The sequence below is a fragment of the Mangifera indica genome, chromosome 10, assembly GCF_011075055.1.
Source record: "Mangifera indica cultivar Alphonso chromosome 10, CATAS_Mindica_2.1, whole genome shotgun sequence".
NCBI classification, from domain to species: domain Eukaryota; kingdom Viridiplantae; phylum Streptophyta; class Magnoliopsida; order Sapindales; family Anacardiaceae; genus Mangifera; species Mangifera indica.
Genome location: NC_058146.1, coordinates 11,623,317 through 11,636,101, shown reverse-complemented (window position 1 = coordinate 11,636,101; position 12,785 = coordinate 11,623,317). Strand labels below are relative to the sequence as shown.

Genomic DNA, 12,785 nt, shown 5'->3' with positions numbered 1-12,785 from the left:
TTAATTTGGGTGTCAACGACAGCACGTACCAAATTTTGGCGCCGTTGCCGGGGAGTTTTTAATTTGTATGTTCGTTACGCGATCTTTGAAACAAGCTAGTTTATAGTTTGATCCAGAAATTGAAAAAACTGCAAAAGGGCTGAGAAAAGAAGCGAAAAGAAGACTGCAAGCACACAGATCTGCTTGCGAAACAGAGGAAAACATGGCTGAAAATCAGACTTTACGAGAGCTTGCTGCTCCAAATTTAAATCAACAACCACACTGCATCACTTTTCCGAATTTAGATGTTAATGCAACCTTCGAATTAAAATCTGGACTAATTCATCTTTTACCTATTTTTCGTGGTTCCGCAGGTGAAGATCCTCATAAACATTTACAAGAATTTCATGTGGTGTGCACCGGAATGAAACCGAATGGAGTAACCGAAGAACAAATCAAGATGAGGGCTTTTCCATTTTCTTTGAAAGATGATGCGCAAGATTGGTTGTATTATCTACCCGCTGGAAGTATCACTACTTGGCATGAGATGAAAAGATTATTTTTGCAGAAATTTTTTCCAGCATCAAGAGCAGCCAGCATAAGGAAAGAAATTTGTGGCATTCGGCAGCATACTGGAGAATCTTTATACGAATACTGGGAGCGCTTTAAAAAAACTTTGTGCAAGCTGTCCACATCACCAAATTAGTGACCAGCTGCTTATTCAATATTTCTACGAAGGACTTCTATCAAATGAGAGAAATATGATTGATGCGGCAAGTGGTGGAGCATTGGCCGACAAAACACCTGAAGCAGCCCGGAATTTAATTGCAAATATGGCGTCGAATTCACAACAATTTGGAAATAGATTAGACCATTCGTCTCGGCGCGTCAATGAGGTAAATATATCTTCTCTTGAAAGCCGACTTGATGATCTAACTACTCTTGTACGTCAAATGGCTGTAGGAAAAACAGAGGTAGCGAAAGTTTGCGGAATCTGTTCAGCAGGAGGACATCCAACTGATATGTGCCCAACACTTCAGGAGGACTGCTCTGAACATGCTAATGCAGTGGGCGGATTTTTAGGACAGCAGCAGCGAAATCATAATTATAATCCCTATTCGAATACTTACAATTCAGGTTGGAGAGATCATCCTAATTTTCGTTATGGGAATGCAAATGCGGATCAACCTTCAAATAATTTTCAGCCATACCAACAGCATTATATTCCTAGACAGCAGCAACCAACTCAAAATTCTAATTCAGGTACATCTCTTGAAGATATTGTTAAAAGTTTGGCTACTAACACTATGAAATTTCAGCAGGAAACCAGAACCAGCATTCAAAATCTGGAAAATCAAATGAGCCAGATGGTTACTGCAATCAATAGGCTGGAAGCACAAAATTCAAGCAAACTGCCATCACAAACTGTGATGAACCCAAAGGAGAATGTTAGTGCCATAATGTTGAGGAGTGGCAAGGAGCTAGAGATGTCAATTAAAGCACAACCTGCACCAGCACAACCAACAGAAAACAGAGAAAAATTGGTAGCAGAAAATAATTCTTTCGAAAAGGTAGCGACAGGTAAATATCCTTCTTTCAGCGAATACAAACCTGTTCCTCCTTTTCCTAAAGCTTTAAAACTGAAATGCGAAAGCAATGCGGATTTATATGAGACCTTTCGAGAGTGTGAAGTCAATATTCCACTGTTTGATGCAATAAAACAAGTGCCTCAATATGCTAAATTTTTGAAAGAGCTGTGTACATTGAAAAGAAAGCAAAAACTCAAAAGGTATGAAAAAATCAAGGTAGGAGAAAATGTTTCAGCCATAATTCGCAAAAATCTTCCTGAAAAATGCAAAGATCCAGGTATGTTTTGCATCCCTTGCACCATAGGAGGAACAAAAATTGAAAAAGCCATGTTAGATTTAGGAGCATCTATTAATGTAATGCCATATTCCATTTATTCTGCTCTTAATCTTGGACCTTTAGAAAAAACTGGCACAGTTATTCAGTTGGCCGATAAATCAAATGTATATCCCAAGGGGTTAATTGAAGATGTTCTTGTTCAGGTTAATGATAAATTAATTTTTCCAGCTGATTTTTATGTTCTTGACATGGAAAATAATGACCAATCTGCACCTATTTTGCTAGGAAGACCCTTTCTGAAAACAGCTAAAACGAAAATTGATGTTCACAAAGGCACACTGACCATGGAGTTTGATGGTGAAGCTGTCCAATTTAATATTTGTGATGCTATGAAATATTCTGATGTGAATTTTCCTGTGTATTCAGTTGATTTAATTGATTCTCTAGCGCAGGATATACTTGATGGTGATGATGAGTTAAAGGTGGCTAACCATAAAAATATTTTGAAAAAAAGAGATGAATTTAAATTAATTTCAGATGTGCAGAATGCAGGAACAAAGATGAATGAATTCAGAGAGCTGAAAAATACAGGTAATTTATTTTATATTGAGCTACCAGTGCCTAATGAAAAATTGTTACCTTCTATTTTGCAGGTACCAGAGCTGGAGCTGAAACCTCTTCCAAATCACCTTAAATATGTGTACCTTGGAGATGGGGAAACCTTACCAGTGATCATTTCCAGCAAGTTAAATGAGCAGCAAGAAGAGAAACTGGTGCAAATTCCGAAGAAGCTAGAGATTCAGAGCTTAGCGACATCAAAAGTATTTGAAGTTAATGGCCATAGACTCAAATTGTTTTACAAAGGAATGCCAGTTGAAAACATCAGAGAAGTGGAGCTGAAAGATCCCGGATAAATAGATGAAGACATTACGTCGAGCCGACGACTGTAAACAAAGGCGCTACGTGGGAGGCAACCCAAGCTTTCAATCTTAATTTTGATTAATGTTTCAATTTTAATTTTTCTCAACAATTGCGTTAATTTCGGTTTATGTGTTCAATCTTTCGTTTTAAATTTCGGTTTTAGTAGGTTTAGATAGTTAATTAGCAATTATTTTATGATTTTTTTATTGGGTTTATTTTATTTTATTTTCAGGTTACTGTTCAATCGTCTTCTTCCTCCTGCCAGTCTCAATTAGCCTTCTGTAAATGTCCACGTGGGGAGGAATCTGCAGTTTGGTAATCTGGGGCTGGGTTATGTATTTCTGTCAAAAGTCCAACTTTTGGCTTTGATATTTGCTTGAAACCAAGGGGGCCATATGAATTTGTGTGATTAAAAGGGCTGGGTTAATTGCTTCCAGAGACATAATCAATAAACACATGCCTCCAAAATTCCTCTCCACCTAAAACGTAACCCTAGCAGCCCCCTTTCCTCCATTCCGAACACCATGGTCCGAACCCGTTCTCAGCGTCATCGAGCAGCAAAATCCGGCCATCGGAGACCATCCACACCAGAGCTGTTGTCCGATTCCAACGATTCACGCCGCCATCTCCACCATCTCCATAATTCAAATTGTTCTTCCTTCTCCACAAAACCAGAGAAGTTTCTTCTTCCTTTTTCTTTTAAATTTCAGTTTTATTATTATTTTATTTTGCTTCAACATTGAGGACAATGTTTGGTTTAAGTGTGGGGGAGGGTTTATTTGTGTTTTAATTTTCTGCTGTTTATTTTTCTGTTGTGTACTATTCTGTCCTTCAGTTTTATTTTATTTTTTTTTTCCTGCTCTGTTTTATTTACTTGTTCTATTCTTCTCTGCTCTATTCTTCTTTGTTCTGCTTTTATTTTGTTTTGTTTCTCTGTCAGTTTTTTTTTTTCTGTCTTCTTTGTGTTATGCTTATTCTATTATGCCTAAATTTTCTGCTTTGTTTCGTCTATGTTGCTGCTCCGTGCTGGATAAAGTTTGATTCTTATGGCAGCTAGTGTATCCCTCCCTGTTTTTAGTCAGCTAAACAGTCCATTAATCTCACTTTGAATGAATTAATTTTTATGCATGCCTTGGAATTCAGCCGATTCAATAGGAGAGCATTGTACACTGATTTGTTAGATTAATTAGGGGTATGCATTTAAACAAATTTTGATAATTGAGTGCTTGAGTTTGTTTGAAGTTAAGGTGAATTTAATTAACCCGTGAGTTTTGAGCCGAAAAAGATTGAAACATTCATATCAATCTATGTTTTCTTTGATGAGTGATATTCTTCCATGTGAATATATCTCTAGAACTCGCTTTGAACCGTTTCGAGACCACATTGAAATGTACATGCATGAAAATGATAAAGGCATTCTTGTTTAAACCCTTTAGCTTAAAAAGCCAACCTATTCTAAATTTCCCTAGTTAGCCCCTTGAGCCTTACAAAGCCCTTGATTCTTTGTGCTAAAACCATATTACAAAGCCAAGCCTTCAAGTAAAAATCCTCACCCAACCATGAAAATGAGCAAGGCATTTAAACTTAAATTTGTTGCTTGGTGAATTTGTTATCTTGAGAAATTTAAGTGTGGTGGAAAAGGGAACTTAATTGTATAAGAAGAGATGATGAAAACAAGTTGGCATGAAGAGTGCTATTGAGATTGCCTTATATTGTTATCTTTGCTACCCAACTCTCTTAGTTGTTCAAGAAAAAGAAAAAGAAAAAAAAAAAAAAAACTGCAGTAACATTCTGAAAAAAAAAAAAAAAAAAAAAAAGGTTGAAAAAGAGAGAAGAAAAAGGCAATGGCAAGTAGCAAAGAAAGGTGGTGAATATGGTGGCTTTAGCTTTACATTTTTTGTTTCCCTTAAGTGTTTAAATGTTTTGTTAATATTCATGGTTTTAACCTTTTGTATCCATTAATCCTCACCTTTACCCAAAGCCCCATTACAACCTAAAATAAAGTCCTTTTGATTTATGCATGTATATAATCTAAGTGGTGGAGATTTGGTGTATAAACAAGCTTATGGTAGAATGTTTGCATTGGAAGAATTTGAGCGAAACACCGAACCATTAAACACATGAGTGATATGAGTGATAACCGTGAGGATGATTCACCAAAGCTTTATACATGCTTTAGAATGCGATTATCTTGATTTGTCTTTGTGCATATTTCCTTGAAAAGTTTGATAATGATGTGTGTTGATGCTTGAATCTTGATAGGTTTGAATTTTAAGGTATGCACACTTTTTGGTATCGTGAGAAAAGAGATTGATGGAACCTTTTTGTGTTTGTTTTGTTTTTGTTTTTGTTTTACTCGAGGACGAGCAAAAGATAAGTGTGGGGGAATTTGATAAGGCCAATAATTGTTACTATTTTGATTTATAATTCCCTTGTGTTGTGTGGAAATTTGATTTAATCTAATGGAATTACTTATCTTTTTGCATTTAGGAAGATTTGAGCAATTTTGGAATAAATAGGGCCAAAAAGAGGAAAAACTGCAGCAGACATATTAAACTGGAAATTTCGTAATGCAGACTAGGCGTGGGCACGTGAAAGATGAGAGCAGAATCCGGAAAGCAGATCTGAACGTCCAGATCTGTTGCAAGAGTCCAGAAAATATTAAGATTTGCTTCCAAGGAAAGGGATAATCACCAGCTGGAAAAGAGGATTAATTGAGCTAAATAAGGAATGATATTTTTGGAAGAAGGATTTATATTAAAAATATATATCTTTTCCTTTTCCTTTCTTTTTGGGAAGATATGGATCACTTTGCTTGATTAGATTAGGAGATTAGGATTCAATTTCCAGATTTTTAGTAGGAAGATAATATATATATAATCTTATGTTTTTATTTGAGTTTTTATCAACCATTGTATTGAGAGAATTAGAGAGCGAAACATGTTCTACAGTGGCTGAGTAATTTATCTTGGTTGAAGGGATCTGAAACCATGGAACTACAATGATTGTGAGATTTATTTTCGTTCTTTAATGCATCTTTTAATTATTTGAGTATTGGTTATCTTTCTGAATTATATTTCATGATTGTGTTGGTTGATTTCTAAGATGCGCAATTAGTTTATCAATTAATATAATCTATTGCTAGTTTAGGTGCTGAATCCGTAATTGTTCAATGCACCTAATCAAAGTGGCAACTAGGTTTATCGTTTGCTGCGTCAGAAACTTTAAATCCTAGGAAAATAATCAACTGGATTAAATGCAACGTCGTACGCTTGTGTTGTCTTGCTTCGTTGGTCTTTCTAATTCGTAATGCTATTGTTTAATTAAATTCGAGATCGTATCCGAATTATTAATCAATAAGGGTTAATTGGAATACATGTTTTTGGTTAACTAATCGTAAGGAATGACAGGTTAATTCAATACCACAACGAATATTCAATTAATTAATTTGATATTTTTGGTTTCGATGATCAATCGTAGTTCCATTGGTGGATGTGACCGAAGACCAAGGTTTGTTAAGTCAATTTATTCCTTTTAGATTACTTTTCTGAATTTTTATTTATTGTTTTCCATTATAATTTGCATTCACTTCAAAACCCCCCTTTTATTTCTTTGTTTCGATTATTTGTAGCGACGTACTAATCAAGGCTCTTCGAGGGATCGATCCCTACTTTCCTTTACTACATTTTTGTTACAGGAATTTAGGATTTAATTTGGGTGTCAACGACAGCACGTACCACTTATCTACCTTGTTCTTGAATTCTTTGAATTTATTGAAGTATTCAGATTTGTGTTTCATGAAAAATGCTTAGTCATATCTACTGAAGTCATCAGTAAATGTGACGAAGTAGGCTTCCCTATATCTGTTTTGCACTGTTATGGAGCCATACATATCACTATGAATGATCCCTTAATAGTTCAATCGTCATTTCACTATGTCTAGCAAAAGGTGTTTTGGTCATCTTACCTAATAGGCACGATTCGCATTCATCATAATACTGAAAGCTAAATGATTACAAGAATTTTTGTTCAAAAAATCTTGATATACATTTCAATCCTATATGGCTTAGCGTGCAATACCACAAATATGTGTTATTCAGTTCATTTGATTTAATTGTTTATTACTTTGCACATTGAGAATCTCAATATCCAAATTTTGAATATATAAACCATTATACAATTCAGCTGTTCTATAGAAAATATTATTCAAGTTAATGGTTATAGTACCACCAACAATAAAAAATGAATATCCTTCTTTGTCTAAACCAAACACAAAAACTAAGTTTCTAGAAATAAAAAAAACATAACAACAATTAACTAATTCTAAAACTAGCTTAATAGGCAACCTAAAATAATAAACACCTATAACTAATGCAGTAATGCGTGTCCTATTTCCAACACATAGGTCAACCTTTTTTGGGTATGTAATCTACTCTATTGTAGTCTCTACATATAAGAACAAATATAAGAATCATATCTTGTGTCTAGAACCTAAGGTGAACAAAGAGTGTAGCTTATCTCAATGACAAACATACCTAAAATAGAGACTTCAACTGCCTTCTTCTTCTTACTCTCTATAAAGGCCTTGCAATGTCTTCTCCAGTGACCAACTTTACCATAATAGAAATAGACAACCTTTCCTTTCCCACACCATCTATAAGCTGAGTAGTTGTATCTAGTTGCTTTTTCTACTAACCATACACGGCTGTGTATGTCTCCATACATGAGTATGTACCTCTAAAAAAATCATTAATTATAAATCCTAAAACTAAGAAAAGATTAAAATGCCCTTAGGCTTACTTATAGGTGTTATAGGTGATTAATTTGAAATTTATTTATTTGATTAATTTGAACTTATTGACCAAAGTAAAATGGAGAATTAATGCAATAGGGTCTCAGTCCACTAGAAAGTTCACAGGAACTTCCCAAGTATAATGGTGAGGGTTATTGACTTAAAAATAATAATGAGAACATTTTAATAATTGAATCCATAATTAACATAAATATTAATAATTAAATAAAATTACTATTTCTTTTATATTAAAATGTAGGTCACAAAATCACCATATTAAACTTAACATATTGATCAATTCTCAAAAAAGAAAATAGGATCATTGAAAGCAACTTTATTGATTGGTATAGAAATCTTTGGATTATTCTACGTTAGGAGAAGAGGTTATAAATCCTTGAGGGGTTGTTGCCCTCTGAGTCTGGTCCTAATGCCACCTAAGAGTAAAAATGATATTTTTAATAAATATCTTGATGACTCTATAGAAGTTCAGTGCCTTATGTTGACTTTTATGTCACCTAATCTTTAAAAACAACATGAGGAAATACATGCGAAATCCATACTTGCACACCTTTGAGAGTTATATGACACTTGTGTAAGGATTAAATTATATGAGGTATCAAGTGCAATTGTTTGATTGCAAAATTTTTGAATGAGGACAAGCAGTTAATGAGCTTGAGCTTTATCATAGATAATAAGTTTACCATTGACCTAGTGTTGAAATCCCTTTCTAAATCATAGGCTAATTTCATTATGAATTTTAACCTGAATGAAAATGAGAAAATCCTTAAGAAGTTGCTATATATGCTCAAACAAGCTGAACAAAAAGTCTGAAGATAGCTTTGACTAATCTACTTATGGTTAAAAGCCAAGCAACAAAAGTCAAAGCCAAAGGCAAAAACAACGTCAAGGCTATGCCTAAGCCCAATGCAAAGAAGCAATCTAATACTGCTACTTAGCCTATAAGTGGTGTAGGAAAAGGAAAGGTTGTCTGCTTCTACTGTGGCAAGTCAACTCACTAAATGAGATATTGCAAGACTTTTCTAAAGAACAAGAAGAAGAAGCTAGCTGAAGCCTTTACTTTAGATGTGTTTTTCATTGAGATACACTACTCTCCTTATTCATCCTAGGTTGCAGACACATGATGTAGTTCTTATATTTGTTCTAATATGCAAAGATTGTGGTAGAGTAGTTGCTCACCAAAGGAGAGGTTAACCTATGTGATGCGAACCTTGACGATTTGTCGCAAGACCCAACACTCAAGAAGATATTTTTCCCAAGATTGAATCGGTTTTGTCACGTAATTAAACCTTGACCCGAATCGATATGGAATCGAATGAACCTTGGTATTGAGAATGGTGAACGCCACAAGACAAGCTTGATAAGTTCAGAGATTGTAAACTCAATAGTAAGCAAGCTATTTGTGAAAAATCAGCAAAAAGTTTTTTTCATCATGAAATGTTTTGTTTTTATAGTGCAATGTCAACTTAACCCTAACTACCCATGACCCAATGGACTTCCAAACTTCCCAAGCCCATTACCTAAGTAACTACCCAAAGCACTAATTAAATTAAAAGAAAAGATGTCACTTGGGCTCAATAAAGTCTAGCCCAATCACAAACAAGATCAAAAATCATAAAACTGAAAATCCTAGATTTGGGTAACAAAAAAACTATGAAATACGGACTGAAATGACGTTATTTGGGCCTCTAAATTGAGTTCAACCAGAAAACCTCCAGGTTATGGTTATAGAGCTTGAAACGAGCTTCGCGTTGATATATTACAGGCCCCATAACTCTTCCCGGATCAAAAGTTATGGCCGTTCAAAGTTTGCTCACGCATAAGCTTGGGCCTGAATCAAGTTGATCTCTCTGTTGGCTCCTTCAAGCATCCAATCGTCCTTGAGTGAGCTGATCTTAGTCTCCAAGCCCTCCACGAGTCCAACTAAGGCTTGTTGCATCTTCTTAGCTCTGCTCCTCGTAATTGGCCCAATCGGAATATGCAGCGGATCTTTTTGAGGGCTCGATGTGTCTACGATGCCTCTATCATCCCCTCCCTCTTGAAAAGGATTTGTCCTCAAATCTGCATCATCAAAAGGAGATAAGTCAGAAACATTAAAAGTAGCACTTATATTATACTCACCTGGAAGATCCAATCTATAAGCATTATCATTGATCCGCGTGAGTACTTGAAATGGCCCATCGCCTCTCGGATGCAACTTAGATCTGCGTTGGGATGGAAACCGTTCCTTTCGCATGTGCACCCAAACCCAATCACCAGGTTGGAAGACCACCTTGTGCCTTCCTTTGTTAGCTTGTTTGACATATTGCTCAGTCCTCCTCTCAATATTTTGTCTAACTTTCTCATGAAGCTATCGAACTAACTCTGCCTTCCTTTTGCCATCTAAACTGGTACGTTCCTCAACAGGCAAAGGTAACAAGTCCAAAGGTGTAAGTGGATTAAAACCATAAACAACTTCAAAAGGTGAATAACCAGTAGATGTATGCACCACCCTATTATATGCAAATTCTACATGTGGCAAGCTTTCCTCCCAAGTTCTCAAATTCTTTTCTAATACAACACGCAATAACTGAGATAAAGTTCTATTAACTACCTCTGTTTGTCCATCTGTCTGTGGGTGACAAGTTGTAGAAAATAGTAGTTTAGTACCTAACTTACCCCACAATACCTTCCAGAAATAACTTAAGAACTTCACATCACGATAAGATACAATACTTCTTGGAACTCCATGCAAACGCACGATCTCCCTGAAAAACAAATCAGCAATGTAAGTTGCATCATCAGTTTTACGACATGGAATAAAATGTGCCATTTTTGAAAACCTATCAACTACGACAAAAACCGAATCACTACCCTTCCTAGACCTAGGTAATCCTAAAACAAAGTCCATAGAAATATCCTCCCACGGTACAGAAGGAATAGGTAAAGGTGTATATAAACCATGGGGTAAGACTCTAGACTTGGCCTGTTTACACTTAATACAACGAGTACAAACACGCTCTACATCTCGTTTCATATGTGGCCAAAATAAATGCTCTTGTAGTACATCTAAAGTCTTAGTTATACCGAAATGACCCATTAATCCAACCCCATATGCTTCCATCACAAGCAATTCACGTAAGGAACTCATAGGCGCACATAATCTATTTTCACAAAATAAATAACCATCATGCCTATAAAATTTACTAAATGCAGTTTTCTCACAAGTTTCATAAATACTGGAAAAGTCAGAATCATTCACATACAAATCCTTTATGTACTTCAAACCAAGTATTTTAGTATCTAAAGTCGAGATTAGAGTATACCTGCGAGATAACGCATCTACCACAACATTTTCCTTACCTTGTTTGTAATGAATGACATAAGGAAAAGATTCGATGTATTCAACCCACCTTGCGTGTCTCTTGTTCAACTTACCTTGTCCCTTTAAATGTTTTAGGGACTCATGATCTGTCCTGATGACGAACTCACGTGGCCAAAGGTAATGTTGCCACATCTCTAATGCTCTCACCAAAGCGTACAACTCTTTGTCATACATAGGGTACTTTAAAGCGGGTCCATTGAGCTTCTCACTGAAATACGCTATGGGTCTATTTTCCTGCATCAAAACAGCTCCAATACTAATACCTGAAGCATCACACTCAAGCTCAAATGGTTTAGAAAAATCAGGTAGCGCAAATAAAGGTGCAGAACTTAACTTATCCTTAATTAATGCAAATGTACGCTCTTGTTCCTCACCCCACCTAAATCCTACATTCTTTTTAATAACTTCAGTTAGTGATGCCGCTAGTGTACTAAAGTCTCTTACAAATCTCCTATAAAAACTAGCTAAACCATGGAAACTCCTAACCTCAGTCACAGAAGTAGGTGTTGGCCACTCTCGGATAGCCTTGACCTTCTCCTTATCTACCTTAATTCCGTTAGATGAAACCACAAATCCTAGGAACACAACTTGGTCAGTGCAAAAGGAACATTTCTTAAGATTACCAAATAACCTCTCTTTCCTAAGCACAAGCAACACATCATGCACATGTCCTATATGCTCATCTAGACTACGACTATAAATGAGAATATCATCAAAATAAACGACTACAAACTTGCCAATAAATGCACGCAAGACATGGTTCATTAATCTCATAAACGTACTAGGTGCATTAGTAAGCCCAAATGGCATTACCAACCATTCATATAGTCCATACTTGGTTTTAAAAGCAGTTTTCCATTCATCACCCTCTTTTATCCTAATCTGATGATACCCACTTTTTAAATCAATTTTTGAAAAGATACAAGATCCATGCAACTCATCAAGCATATCATCTAACTAGGTATAGGATAGCGATACTTTACAGTGATTTTGTTGACGACACGACAGTCAACGCACATTTTCCATGTCCTATCCTTCTTGGGCACTAGAATCACTAGTACGGTACACGGACTCATGCTTTCTCTCACGTATCCCTTCTTCATCAACTCTTCCACTTGCCTTCGAAGCTCTTTTATCTCATCGGGATTACTTCTATAGGCTGGTCGGTTGGGTATCGCCGCTCCAGGTATGAAGTTGATCTGGTGCTCGATCCCACGAATTGGAGGTAGTCCATCAGGAATCTCCTCAGGGAATACATCTTCAAACTCCTACAAAAGAGAAACAAACACACTAGGAAGAGAATTGTCAACATTAGTGAAAGATATAAAACTTTCCTTGTAAACTAACAGTAATGGATATTGTTTAGTCACAAGGGCAGTCCTCACATCACTCATCTTCCCATAAAAACTCTCTTTTTTTCGCTCCTTGTTTTCTCTCTTATTTTTTCTCTCATGGCCGAATTGCTCACCCTCTTTTTCCTCTCCCCTCTTTTTGGCCTTACTTTTTCTTCGCTCATCTTCATTCACATTTTCTCTCTTTTTGTTTTCACTCTCATTTTCTTTTCTCTCTTCATTCATCTTTCTTCTCCTCACTTGATCCTCAAAAACTTGCTTTGGTGACAATGGTACAAGTGTGATGAGTTTATGGCTCATTATGAAAGAGTATCTATTCTTAAATCCGTCATGTGTCACCTTTCTATCATATTGCCATGGTCTCCCTAACAAGGTGTGTCCAGCATGCATGGGTACTACATCACATAACACCTTATCTTGATACCTACCCACAGACAAAGCCACCACTACTTGTTTGTTCACCCTAATTTCTCCACAGTCATTCAACCATTGA

At 36.0% G+C, this 12,785-nt stretch overlaps 1 non-coding gene across 1 annotated transcript; it reads right to left on the bottom strand.

Annotated features, from left to right (window-relative positions):
• Window positions 1–574: 574 nt before the first annotated feature.
• Window positions 575–682, bottom strand: LOC123228482. The gene has a single exon (XR_006504709.1). It is a non-coding gene; the product is annotated as a small nucleolar RNA R71 (small nucleolar RNA).
• Window positions 683–12,785: the final 12,103 nt, after the last annotated feature.